Source organism: Notamacropus eugenii, chromosome 3 (genome assembly GCF_028372415.1).
Source record: "Notamacropus eugenii isolate mMacEug1 chromosome 3, mMacEug1.pri_v2, whole genome shotgun sequence".
NCBI lineage: Eukaryota > Metazoa > Chordata > Mammalia > Diprotodontia > Macropodidae > Notamacropus > Notamacropus eugenii.
The window spans coordinates 472,045,953-472,061,281 of NC_092874.1; positions in this window are offsets into that span (position 1 = coordinate 472,045,953).

Below are 15,329 nucleotides of genomic sequence, written 5' to 3' on the forward strand. Positions count from 1 at the left end.
TGCAAAACTCCTCCCCTCCAACAAAAAATGTAAGCTGTCTGAGGGCAGGAATTGTTTCATATTTGCCTCAGTATCCTCACAGCCTCCCACAATGCCTTTCTTCAGATTAGAGCTTCATAAAGTTTTATTGAATGTAAATGGATTTGTTAACTGTAGAACACTGGATAAATGTCTGCAGATATTATGCCTATAACAAACAATCAAACAATTTAATGCTTAATTACTTATGATCATGGGCTGTTCTCTCTGTCTCTGTTGCTGTCTCTCAGTCTCTGTCTCTGTTTCTCACTCAATCTCTACCTCTGCCTCTCTCCACAATATCCAGGACAATGTTCACATATTCTAGAATTATAAGCTTAACACAAGACCACCGGCTCTTACTGGAAGGGACTTTAGGAGTGATCTAGTTCAATCCCCTCACTTTATAGAAGAGGAGCATTGAGGCCCTTGACTAAGGTCACACAGGTAGCAAGAGTATTCCAATTCAGGTCCTCTAGTTTGAATTGAAATAATTTGATTGAATCATACATATAGCAATTATCATTTCAAATGTGTTGATAGATTAGCTTTTTATTCAATCAAAATTCATTATACTGTGTGCTTCATTTTTGGTCCCAAAGGATAATAGTAGATTGAATAGGCACATCTATGGATAGAAGTGCCACTCACTCCTCTGGCCAGAGATTCCTTGCCTCAGAGGGAGGAGAGGAAAGGTGTGGACATAAATGGCTACAATGACTGAGGATCTTCTAAATGTCAATGGAATCCTACCAACCTGGCCCAGCTCCTGCTCATTTGATCCATTCATGAGGGTTGCATTCAAAGTTTCCTGGGCTAGTAAAAAAAATGAAAGAAAGAAAGAGAGAGAGAGAGACAGAGAGAGAGAGACAGACAGACAGACAGAGACAGAGAAAGAAAGAAAGAAAGAAAGAAAGAAAGAAAGAAAGAAAGAAAGAAAGAAAGAAAGAAAGAAAGAAAGAAAGAAAGAAAGAAGGAAAAAAAGAAAGAAAGAAAGAAAAAGAAAGGAAGGAAGGAAGGAAGGAAGGAAGGAAGGAAGGAAGGAAGGAAGGAAGGAAGGAAGGAAGGAAAGGAAGGAAGAAAGAAAGAAAGAAAGAAAGAAAGAAAGAAAGAAAGAAAGAAAAAGGAAGGAAGGAAGGAAGGAAGGAAGGAAAGAAAGAAAGAAAGAAAGAAAGAAAGAAAGAAAGAAAGAAAGAAAGAAAGAAAAAGAAAGGAAGGAAGGAAAGAAAGAAAGAAAGAAAAAGAAAGGAAGGAAGGAAGGAAAGAAAGAAAGAAAGAAAGAAAGAAAGAAAGAAAGAAAGAAAGAAAGAAAGAAAGAAAGAAAGAAAGAAAGAAAGAAAGAAAGAAAGGAAGGAAGGAAAGAAAGAAAGAAAGAAAGAAAGAAAGAAAGAAAGAAAGAAAGAAAGAAGGAAAGAAAAAGAAAGGAAGGAAGGAAGGAAGGAAGGAAGGAAGGAAGGAAGAAAAAAAGAAAAGAATATAGCTTCCTTGACTTTTTTCTTTTGGTTTGGTTTGGTTTTTGGTAATTTAGGGCCTCTTTTGAATTAGTCAGTCCTGGGATTCAGTTATGAAAACTTTTTAATTTCCAAAAGAAAGAAAAAAAAAGAACACAACCAGAGGGTGAGGAGGAGGAGGAAGCACATGATTCCTTGTATCTTTTTGTATGAATGAGTGTTCCAGAAGTTATTTGTAGGCTGTCAATAAAGCCCATAGTCACTAGGTGCCTCCAAATATTTGTTGCTAGAAATCCAAACCTAGATGACCCTCTTCAGCCTTTTGTTTGCTCTCCTATAATTCACATATCCATATTCCCTGTTACTGTAGCTAGACATAATTTCTCATCCTTCTTTGACATCCCAGAAATGATGGTAAATTGAAAGCTTAGGATCGTAGAGTTAGAGGTAAAAGGGACTGCATAGATCAACTAGTCCAAGACTGTTGTTTTTTGTCCTTGTCTTTTACATGTTAGTAAGTGAAGTCCAAAGAGGCAAAGTGATTGTCCTCCAGGTCCCCCAAGTGACAGATTCAGGCCTGGAAGTGAGGACTCTGTCCAGCACACCTCGAGGCTTGGGAAGGGCTCTGCCCTTATCAATAACCTATATCGGATATTTGAGCTCTTGTACATGCAAGAAACTGCTCTACAATTCAGCCAGGTTGATGTAAAGAATGCTCTGCTTTTTATTAAGCTCCTTCTTGCTGCTTTCCCCATCCATTACATTAAGAAGACGACAATATCCTGCTTCTAAAAGGATCAACTTGGTAATAAATACAATTGACCTTGTTTCTTTTTTCCCTAGGGAGCTGGGTATCCTCCTCCTCCTCTCTCTAAGCCCCTTCTCTCACATGGCAGCAAATTGGTTTTTCATTCATTTTGTTTTGGTTTTTGACATGACAACAACATAAACTTGAAAACATTAGTGACCCAAAGATGCGCTCCTAGGCAACTGGATGGGACCAGGCTTGACAATCAAGGTCATTTGGTGAATTATCCTAGTAACTCCTGCTCTGTTTCATGTGTGCATAGCTTCCAAATACTGAGCCAGAGGTGATGTCAGTAGTGGCATAAGGCAAGTCACAGACCACCTGCTGAATTTCCAGGAGCAAACCAAAACCAAGATGTTGACATTGCCAAGTACTCCTTGTGAAACAAATTAGAATTATAAGTGCAGAGTCAAGCATGTAATTATATATACTTTTGTCTGTCAATCAATCAACAAGCATTTAAGGGCTTTCTGTATGCTCGGCACTGTGCTAAGGGCTGAGAATACAAAGGCAAAGGTGAAATAGTCCCTGCACTTATGGGGTTTTCATGCTAATACATGAATGAGTAAAATGGAAACTTGAAGGTAGAAAAATAACAGCTAAACCCTAGACTTGCTTTGCTGCCCATCGAACAGGAATTATTCAAAATCTATCTCCCTATGTTCCTATCATGGGCCAGAAAGACACAAATCTTGGAGTTATAAAGGACCTTGAGGCTACCTAGTCTGTGTCCCATACTTGAACAAGAATACTTTCTACATCCTCTCTGATAAAGGGTTATCAAGCTTTAGCTTGACACCCTCCATCAAGGGGTTATGGAACCCACTGCCTTCCAAGGTAGTCCATTACACTTTGGGAGAACCTTATGTGAGAAGTTTTTCCTGATATAAGGTCTACGTTTGTCCCTTTGCCATCCATACCCCCCCATTTCTCCTGCTTCTGCCCCCTATGGTGTCCCTTCTTCCATGTGAAAACCTCTCAGACACATGAACATATCATGTCCCTACTGTCCCTGCTTCTCATCATTAAACATCCCTTGTTCACTCAGCCTATCCTCATGCAACATAATTATAAAGCCCTTCATCACACTGGATGCCCTCCTATGAATATTCTCTAAATTATCAGAGCAATATTCTCCCCAAACTGGTGCCAAAAACTAAACCTAAAATTACTGATATGGTCTTACCAGAGCAACATCGGACATGATGCTTTTCCTCATGAAACCTTTGCTTACATTAGATTTCTGGCCTGCTGTATCACACAGTTGACTCACATAGAGTCTATAGACACCCCTCCGTCTTTTTTATAAATAAGTCTCCCCCATATTGTACTTGAGAAGTTAAAATTTCTCTTTTTCAGGTTCATCCAATGGTGTAGCCTGTCAAAATTATGATGGATGCTAATATCTATCTACTGTATTAGCCATCCCTTCCAGACTTGGGCAATCTGCAAATCAGATAAGCATGCCATTTATGCCCTAATCCAATTCATTGATTAAGCATGTTAAACAGCTCCGGCCCCAGCAGAGATCCCTAAGGCACTCAGAGTGATCTGATCCATGCTAACATTGTCCCCGGTTGTTTGGCAGGACCATTCAAGGATTATGAGAGCCTGGAGAAAGAAAAAGGCAAGTTTGTCCTTTCGATGTTAACCTAATTTCCTGGGACTAGTCATAAGAGACTTGAGTAAATCAAATTCCACATTAGCACAATGATGCTACTCAGTGTTAGCATACTGAGCTCTCTGTGAAAATTAAATTTACTTATATTCCTTGTTTTTGTCCCTCCCTGCCCATTCTGGCCTTTCTTTTGCACATGAGGAATGTGGCAACTGAGTTCCAGAAGCCTTTACTTCCTAATGCATCCATAATCAGCTGCATCTCCCTGTGCAATATCAGCTGCAGCTGCCACAACGTCCCAGAAGAGAAGCCTCCATGGGGTGATTTCCTTTTAATTGCCTTGTCCCTCCCCAATCCTCCTCCCACCTCACTGGATGAAATTAGGGACAAAAGTCACTTTTGGTTGTGTCATCCTGCTGTGTGTACTGGGTGACAGTCATACATTGGCCTCATGCAGTGGACACTCATCCCTCCCCCATTACACAATGAAGGCAGACACAAGCATTAGTACCAACAGCAAATTCAGATTTAGCACCAGCTCACCTTCTGACTAAGGAGGGCCTGCCAGCATCAGTTTAGGAATGAGAGCTTGCCAGGGGAAGAAGAAAACAATGCCAAAGCTTGGGCTCCTGCATGCAAGCATCTCTAGTAGTGTTCACCCATGACGCATTGGATTTCTTCAGTATAGACTTCTATCTCCTGACACAAAAGTAAGCCCCTTACTGTTCAATGTACTGTTCAATTTTTGTTCACTCTCTCCAGAACCTAGTGCAGTATTTGGCACAAAGAAGGAACTTAATAAGTATTTGTCACTTACTTTTTGGATTCTCCTATTAATCATGGAGCCTTTCACAAATATCTAATTTTTTCTCAAATTTGTTTGGGGGCTGGGAAAAGATCCATTTTTCATATTGGCCGTGATTCCCCCCCCCCCCTCTTTTTCTCTCTGTGTCTCTCTCTGTCTCACACACACACACACACACACACACACACACACACATACACACATGCGCATGCACGCTACCCAAAACATCCAAAGCATAACCTGTATTATAGTGATGTGAGCACTGTAGCACAGTGGGAAGAGCATGGCCCTGAAATTAGAAAATATGTGGTCCAATTCTGCCTCTGTCACTTGCTCTTCTAAAACCTTGGGCAAATCACTTCACATCTGAGCTTCAGTTTCCTCATCTGTAAAATTAGGGGTTTGAACTTGATCAGTGGCATCAAACTCAAATAGAAATAGGGACCACTTTCCCACACGTAAGGATCCCTGAAGGTTGCATATTAACTTGGTTTTTAAAATGTAACATTATTTATGTTTTATTGTATTTGCCTTTATTTTGTTACATGCTTCTCAATTATATTTTAATCTGGTTCAGGCTGCACTCAGGAGCACTGTGGGCTACATGCAACCCAAGGTTCTATGTCTGACTCCTCTAGATCATATCAAGTTCTACCTTCTAGCTCTAGAAATATGAAGTAATGGTAATGTTATGCAGGTATATCAATTTTTCTGGTTTTTCAAAGCATTTGTGCACTACTCAGAAGCCAGAGTTGTGGAGTGGAACGTTTAGAGAAAAGAGACAAAAATTTACTTCTTAGAGATGGGGGGCTATGAGTGCCAAATGCCCATTTTGATAGATGTTTGCTGTGTTGGTTGGTTCTGCTTTACTATTTCTCTCTATTATGAGGGAAAGCTCCCCAGGTTGGCAGGTCAAAAATGATTATGATGCTTTTGAAAAGACATCAGAAAAGAAGGGGAGTAATGCTACAATAATGTAAAAGAAAATGATATTCAAAGGCAGTTTACTTCATATTCAATGCAAGGATCAATCTTGGTCCCAGAGAACAGATAATGAAATGCACTTCCTTCCTCTTGGTACAGATGGGAGGGGGCCATAGACACTACATGTTGCATATATTCTTATATATAAGAATGTAGGTCAGTTTGAGCTGAGTGTTCTGTGTTACAAAGTGGAGTTCTGTGGGTTTGGCAGATGGGTAAATGATAGCTGTATAAAAAAGGAAAAGGAAAAGGGAATGGAGAATTGGAAAGGAAAATGGCAATGACAATCATGGGATCCTAGCTCTAGAACTAGAAGAGATCTCACAAAATATTCAGTATAAAAGAGGACAAGAGAGGTCACGTGACTTATCACCTAAAGTCACCAAATCAAATCATAACTGAATACCCTGCCCACCTTTCCTAATAATGTGGACCTAGAGAGAAACTTAGAGAAGAAGCCCCACATACATAATGGAGCACATTCAGAAGAAAGCAGCTAGAGTAGTGAGAGCCTCAATTACATGTCATATGAAGATCTCTTGAAGGAATTGGGGATGATTAGTCTGAACTGCCCTCAAGGTTTTGAACTGTGATGGAGAGAAGGTATTATATATGTTTTGTTTAGTGTCAGAGAGCAAAGCCAGGAACAATGACTGGAGGATGAAAAGAGACCAATTTAGAGCACATGCCAAAAACAAGCTTTCCTAACAATTAAAGCAATCCCCAAATTGGAATGTGTTCCCTCAGAGGGTACAGGTTTTACATCATCAGAGAGGCAAACAAGCACAGACTAGATACCTAGCAACGAATACCATCAACATATTGGAATGAACTCTCTTGGAGGGTGAAGGGTTTGCATCATCAAAGAGGTGTAAGTGCACAGGCTGGATGACTCCTTGCCTATTAGATTATAGTCGAATTCTTTTTCAAGTATGGGTTCTACTAAATAACTGCCTAGCTCCTTTCAAACTCTAGAATTCTTTGATTCTACACAAAATCACAAGTTTATGTTAATAAGTTGTAGAAAATGATTAATGATGACTTGAATGAGAGAAGTTGTGCAAAAGACAGCAAGAATATATATGAACTCAGAGATAGGGGTTGAAAAATATCATAATGAGAGTGAACAACAGGGGGTGGCGCCAAGAAAACGGAGTAAGAGCAACTACTCACCTAAGCTCTTAGACAAATGCCTTCAGATACCCCTAAAAAGAGAATCTGACCAAACTTTAGAGGAGCAAAATTCAACAGGAGACAGACTGTAGCAGATAAGGGGAGGGGATAATAAAAAGGAGGGAAGAAGTAGTAAGAGTAAAAGGGAATAAAAGGGAGGGGAACTGAAAGAAGGAAGGGAAGACTGCAGGAGGTGATGGTCAAAAATTACAACTCTGTTGTGGAGGGGAAAGGAGAAGTGAGAACTAAAAGCACAAATAGGGGGAAAGAGGATGGCGGGAAAAACACAGATAGTAATCATAATTGTGAATGTGAATGGGATGAACTCTCCCATAAAATGGAGATGGATAGCACAATGGATTAAAAACCATTATCCAAAAATATGTTGTTTACAAGAAACACATTTGATATGGGGAGATACACACATGGTAAAGGGAAAAAGTTGGAATAGAATATATTGTGCTTCATCTGATGTAAAAAAAAGCAGAGGTAGCAATCTTAATCTCAGACAAAGCAAAAGCAGAAAAAGATCTAATCAAAAAAGATAAGTAAGGAAACTATATCCTGCTAAAAGGCAACATAGACAATGAAGCAATATCATTACTAAACATATGTACTCCAAGTGGCATAGCATCCAGATTCTTAGAGGAGAAGTTAAGGGAGTTACAGGAAGAAATAGGTAGCAAAATTATACTAGTGGGGGACATCAACCTCCCCCTCTCTGAACTTGATAAACCTAACCTCACAAGAAAGAAGTTAAGGAGGTGAATAAAACTCTGGATAGGGTAGATATGACAGATCTCTGGAGAAAATTGAAAGGGGACAGAAAGGTATATACCTTTTTCTCCGCAGTACATGGCACATATACAAAAATTGACCATGTACTAGGGCATAAAATCCTCACAATGCAGTGCAGAAAGGTTTTCTCAGATCATAATGCAATACAAATTATATGTAATAAAAAGCCAAGGAAAGATAGACCAAAAATTAATTGGAAACTAAATAATTTAATCCTAAAGAATGAGTAGGTGACTCATTTTAATTCTTCAACACAGCATGACTATAGTGAAAATGTATTTAATAGGAATGTATATGTGGAACCTATACAAAATTGTATGCCAACTTGGGGATGGAGGGGGGAGGGAGGGTAAAATAATAATCTAAGTTATATGGTAGTTATTGTAGAACACTGAAAATAAATAAAATTAATTAATAAAAAAAGAATGAGTGGGTTAAACAACAAATCATAGAAACAATCAACAACTTCATTCAAAACAATGACAATAAAGAGACAACCTACCAAATCTTATGGGACATTGCAAAAGTAGTTCTTAAGGAAAACTTTATATCTTTGAATGCCTATATGAATAAAATAGAGAAAGAGGAAATCAATGAATTGGGCACACAACTGAAAATGCTAGAAAACGAACAAATTGAAAATCCCCAAGTAAATACCAAATTAGAAATGCTGAAAACCAAAGGAGAGATTAATCAAATTGAAATTAAGAAAACTATTGAACTAATAAATAAAACTAAGAGTCGGTTTTATGGGAAAAAACCAATTAAATTGATAAACTTTTGGTCAATTTTATTAAAAAAGAAAGAAGAAAACCAAATTACCAATATCAAAAGTGAAAGGGGTGAACTCACCTCCAATGAGGAGGAAATTAAAACAATAATTAGAAATTACTTTGCCCAACTGTATGCCTATAAATTCAACAATCTAAATGAGATGGATGATTATTTTAAAATATATATATAAATTCCCAGATAAATAGAAGAGGATGTTGAATACTTAAATAACCCCATCTCAGAAAAAAAAATTGAACAAGCCATCCATGTACTCCCTAGGAAAAAATCACTAGGGGTGGATGGATTTATAAGTGAATTCTATCAAACATTTAAAGAACAGTTAATTCCAGTACTATATGGACTATTTGGGATAATTGGGGAAGAAGGAGTCCTCCCAAATTCTTTTTATGATACAAATATGGTTTTGATACCTAAACCAGGAAGAGACAAAACAGAGAAAGAAAATTATAGACCAATATCTGTAATGAATATAGATGCAAAAATTTTAAATAAGATTTTAGCAAAAAGAATACAGCAACTTATCACGAGAATAATACATTATGATCAGGATTTATACCAAGAACACAGAGCAGGTTCAGTATTAGGAAAACTAGTAGCATTATTGGCCATATCAACAAAAAAACTAACAGAAACCACATGATTATCTCAATAGATGCAGAAAAAGCTCTTGACAAAATACAACACCCATTCCTATTCAAAACACTGGAGAGCATAGGAATAAATGGAACTTTCCATAAAATAATAAGCAGTATCTACCTAAAACCTTCAGTAAGCATTATATGCAATGGAGATAAGCTAGATGCATTTCCAGTAAGATCAGGGGTGAAACAAGGATGTCCATTATCACCATTATTATTCAATATAGTACTAGAAATGTCAGCTGTAGCAATAAGAGAAGAAAAAGAAAATGAAAGAATTAGAATAGGCAAAGAAGAAACTAAGTTATTACTCTTTGCAGATGATATGATGATATACTTATAGAATCTCAGAGATTCAAGTAAAAAAACTACTTGAAATAATAAACAACTTTGGCAAAGTTGCAGGTTACTAAATAAACCCACACAAATCCTCTGCATTTCTAAATATTACTAACAAAACCCAACAGCAAGAGATAGAAAGAGAAATCCAAACTAGGGCACACCCTATAAAATATTTGGGAGTCTACCTGACAAAACAAATCCAGGGAATATATGAACACAATTACAAAACACTTTTTGCACAAATAAAGTCAGATCTAAGTAAGTGAGAAAATAATAGTTGCTCATGGGTAGGCTGAGCCAATATAATAAAAATGACAATTCTACCTAAATTAATATACTTTTTCAGTGCCAGAGCTAGAAAAAATAATATCAAAATTCATCTGGAAGAACCAAAGGTCCAGAATATCAAGGGAACTAATGAAAAACGTGCTAGGGAAGGTGGCCTAGCTCTACCAGATCTCAAATTGTATTATAAAGCAACAATTATCAAAACCACTGGTTAAGAAATAAAAGGGTAGACCAGTGGAATAGGTTAGGTACTCAAGACACAATAATCACTGAATATAGCAATCTACTGTTTGATAAACCCAAGGACCCCAGCTTCTGGGATAAGAATTCACTGTTCGACAAAAATTGCTAGGAAAATTGGATAACAGTATGGCAGAAACTGGGCACAGACCAATGCCTGACACTGTACACAAGAATAAAGTCCAAATGGGTACATGATCTAGCTATAAAGAGTGATACTCTTAACAAACTAGTGGGAGCAAGGAATAGTGTATTCATCAGATTTATGGAGAATGGAGAACAAGAGATACAAAAAAATCATGAAGTGCAAAATGGGCAATTTTGATTACATTTTTGCACAAACATACACAATGCAAACAAGATTGGGGGGAAGCAGAAAACTGGGAAAGAATGTTTGCAACTAGTGTCTGTGATAAAGGCCTCATTTCTAAAATATATAGAGAACTGAGTCAAATGTACAAGAATACAAGTCATTCCCCAGTTGATAAATGGTAAAAGGATATGAACAGGCAGTTTTCAGAGGAAGAAATTAAAGATATCTATAGTCATATGAAAAATGCTCTAAATCACTATTGATTAGAGAGATGCAAATCAAAATAACTCTGAGATACCACATCACAACTATCAGATTAGCTAACATGACAGAACAGGAAGATGATAAATTTTGAAGAAGATGTGGGAGAGTTGGAACACTGATTCATTGTTGGTGGAGCTGTGAGCTCATCCAACCATTCTGGAGAGCAATTTGGAACTATGCCCAAAGGGCTACAAAAATGTGCACACCCTTTGACCCAGCAATATTGCTTCTAGGACTGTATCCCCAAGAGATCATAAAAAATGGGAAAGGGTCCCATATGTACAAAAATATTTAAAGCAGCTCTCTTTGTGATGGCCAAAAACTGGAAATCATGGGGATGCCCATCAATTGGGGAATGGTTGAATAAATTATGATATATGAATGCAATGGAATTCTACTGTGCTATAAAAAAATGATGAACAGGAAGACTTCAGAGAGGCTTGGAAAGACTTACATGCCAAGTGAAAGGAGCAGAACCAGGAGACCTTTGTACACAGCAACAACCACAGTGTGTGAGGAATTTTTCTGGTAGACTTAGTACTTCATTGCAATTCAAGAACTTAAATAATTCTCAATGGTCTCCTAAGGCAAAGTGCCTTCCACATCCAGAGAAAGAACTAGGGAATTCGATCACAGAATGAAGCAGATCATTTTCTTTTATATTATGTTTTGGTTTGTTTTATGATTTCTCCCATCCATTTTAATTCTTCTATGCAACATGACTAAGGTGAAAGTATATTTAATAGGAATGTATATGTAGAACATATATAAAACTGTATGCTGTCTCAGGGAGGGAGTGGGAAGGTAGGGGGAAAGAAGGGGAAGAAAGGGAAAAATATAAGATACACGGAAGTGATTGTAGAACACTGAAAACCAATAAAATAATATTTTTAAAAAAGTGAACAACAAATGAACAGACTGGTAAATAAATTCATACCTGTAAAATAGGACTTGCCCATGGGCATACATGCTGTATATGTCAGAGACAGGATTTAAATTCAGGTCCTCCAGACTCCTGGTCCAGCACACCATGCCAGTCTTCTCATTGTGTCTCACTGCTTTGAAGACATTCCTGTAATGAGGGTTGCAATCCATGGAGGCTGATTTCATCTCTTTTCTGCGCTATACACTTTTATTGAATTTCATCTATCTGAGTTTAGTAGAATGTAAACTCCCTGAGTGAAGGCACCCATCATGACCCTAGCCAGGAAATTTCTATTCAAAAGCCATAAATGGTTATGAGACAATTAAAAATGTAAGGTGTTCTGCAAGAAATGAGTATAGAAGTAATAATGAGTATCATAGAGTATACTATACCTCTTGCTGGAGCCCAGTTACCTCCCAGTGAGGATGTACTCCCCAGTGCCTCAGTGGCTTCTCTATTGGCAGAACTACAGATTGTTCGTTCTTAAATCTCCACCAGTGTCATGAACATAATAATCAGCAAATGTTTTGGCAATAAAAACAATGTGATATGCCGTGGCTTCAGAACAAGACATAAGATTTAAGAGATGTGTGCTGTGACTAATCATTAATGTGCATTTTCTTTTGCAGATTAAAAGATATTCATAAGCAGCTAATGAAATCAGCCTTCTTTTTTAAATCAGCTTTTCCAGATGCAAGCAGAATTTGTTGGAAGTTAAAAAAAAAACAGATCACAATAAAACATAAATCTCACTTCCAATAGGCACAAAATGCCAGTTGGCATATCTGAAGATGTGAACTTTCCTTGTAGGCATAGTCTTCCCAAAGAATGAATCTTAAACGATTAAAACCAAAGAAGGAACTGTCTGCTGCCATTTGTAACACTCTAGTATACTTTGTGTGTGGGGGGGAATATATCATATATTTGTATATATGGTATGCATGTGAACATACATAAAGAGAATTTATATGTATAAATATGTACATGAGATATGCAAGACATAAATCACAACAGACAAGATGAGTAGACCTATTCAGAGACACATTGGTATGGTGCAGGGGTGGAGAACCTGTGACCTTGAGGTCACATAGGGCCCTCTAGGTCTTCAAGTATGGCCTTTTGACTGAATCCAACGACTTCAGGGCCTTGACTTAACTTGAGGACCTAGAGGGCCCCATGTAACCTTGAGGCTGCAGACTCCCCACCCCTATGTGTATAGAGAGCTGGTCTCAGATCCCAAGAAGAGTGGGATTCCAGTCTCAATGTTGACATCCACTAGATGTGTGTCCTTGGGCAAATCCCTTAGCTCTCAGTGTCCTAAGTGACTCAACATTCTTAAGTTGCAGAGGAAGTGCTGACATGTGATAGTAGAGATTTTCTCATCAAGGAATTCCCTCTAGAAAGGTACTCTTCATCACCATTACTCAACTGACTTCTTACCTAGCAATTTCCCTCCATGCCAGAGGCCTTTTCAACCCAGAAAATCCCAGTGCCATCCCCCTCCTTTGAAGAGCCTACATTTTGGGGACAGACCTATGCCAGCCAAGCTTAATCCCCCTCCTTTCTGTGCTTCTGACTCACCAATCTTCCACAGAATGACTCAGCTACCTTTGCATTCTGGAATTTCTCTCACCTTGAAATCTCCCATACTGTGATGCCCACCCCCCCCCCCATCCCTTCTCTCATTGGTGAGTATCCAAAAGCCTACATTTTGAGATGGATTCAGGTCAATCACCACATTGTTCATTTCCTATTTATGCTGCTGTCTCTCCAGAATTCATCAGGGCATGCCAGTTCGTATGTATCCACAACCCTTTGCAGTTCCATCGTATGCATTGTCTTCCTCCGTTGGAAAGTAACTTCCTTCAGGGCAAGGACTGTCTTTTTTTTCGTTTATGTTTGTATAGCCAGTGTTTAACACAGTGCTGCTACATTTTGTGGTTTAGTTGTTTCAGTTGTGTCTGATTCTTCATGACCATGTGTGGAATTTTCTTGGCAGAGACACTGGAGTAGTTTGCCATTCCATTGCACTACCCAGCTGCCCCTGCCTACAATATAGGAAGTATTTACTAAGTTCTTATTACCTGCCTGCCTAAATCGATGAACTCACAGCTTCAGGCCCTTTCTCTTACCCTATGCATATGTATACATGTATGTGGGCAGCTAGGTGGCTTGGTGGATCGAGTGGAGTCAAGAAGACTCATGTTCCTGAGTTCACATCTGACCTCAGACGTTTACTAGCTGTGTGACCCCGGATGAGTCATTTATACCTGTTGGCCTCAATTTTCTCATCTGTAAAATGAGCTGGAGAAGAAAAGGGCAACCCATTTTATAGCTTTGCCAAGAAAACCCCAAATGGAGTCACAAAGAGTTGGATATGATTGAAATGACTGAAGAACAACATATGTATATAATATATAACTTTACATTCGAATATATATCTATTATATAAAACTTGACATATACATAAATATACCATTACATGCATGTATATGTATATTGCAATTTGTTATATGGCAACAAACTCCTTATTCTATGTACGTATGTTTATAAATATACGTAAATGTATATTTATATATACACATATACTATATATGCATGTGTATATATGTATATTGCAACAGCTTGCTATCTGAAAGTGGTCCCTTCACCAACCCCCAACTCTTCTGTCTTAGAAAACAGCAAGTGTTACCATGTGACTTATGTTTTATACATCCTGGTACTCATGTTTACTAAATACATGCATTATCAATTGTTATCCTTAATCACAGTATAATTTGCTATTTACACCAGTATAATTGGTACTGCCGCTTAGCATTATCACCATTAATAATGTCACTGGCAAAGGAGGAGGGCCTGCCTGTCCATATTCCAAGATCTTGCCCTAGATAACCTATGGGAATTAGCACACAAATGAAGCCTTGAGTGCAGGGGAAGAAAAGGGATTTGTTTCATTTGCCCCTGAATTTTTTCTCTGACAAAGAAAAAGACCTATGTCTCTTATTGTCCTTTCAGGAAAAGAAACCCTCTCATAAGCAAAGGGAGATAAAGGCAGTAGGAGGGGGGGGGGAAACAGAAGCCATGCTCGGCCCTTAATTCCTACTTGTCCTTCAAAAAAGAGAAAGCTAAAAGGATCATTTTCAAAATTAAGGGCAACTCACAGTTGAAAATGATACCTTTAGGCAGAGGGCCAATTTGGGATGCATTTTGCTCAAACTTGGAGCCGTTCCAAAATCATTCAGTCCCACTGGTTTGGTTTTAAAGCTGTTGAGCAAGAAAAGAAATCAGAGGTGTGGAACTAAAAGGAGCTTCTTTGGTCAGTAGCATAAATGTTCTTGATGGGATTCATGTTAACTGTAGAACCAAGCAGTGCCAGTGAGAATTGCAAGCAACTAAAAATGAAATGACCCCAGTCCATCAGCAGTTCATTGGTGATGCTTCTATTCTAACATGCTTCATGCACATTAAGATAGTGTGGAGGGGAAGAGGACTTAGAACACTGGACCTATGGTCAGAGGGTTTGGATTCAAATCCTGTCCCTGACATTATTCTCCAAGATTCTGCCTCAGGCCATCTTCTTTTCTCCTTCTACACTATTTCTCTTGATGATCTCATCAGCTCCCATGGATTCAATTATTGTCTCTATGCAGACGATTTTCAGTTCTATTTGTCCAGACCTAACCTCTCTCTTGATCTCCACTCTCACATTGCCAACAAGCTATTGGACACCTCAAATGGGATGTCCTGTAGACATTTTTAAACTCAACATGTCCAAAACAGAACTCTCTATCTTTCCTCAAAAATCATCCCCTCTTCTTAATTTCCCTATTATTCCCAGCCTCGCAGGATCACAAGGTAGATGTCATCCT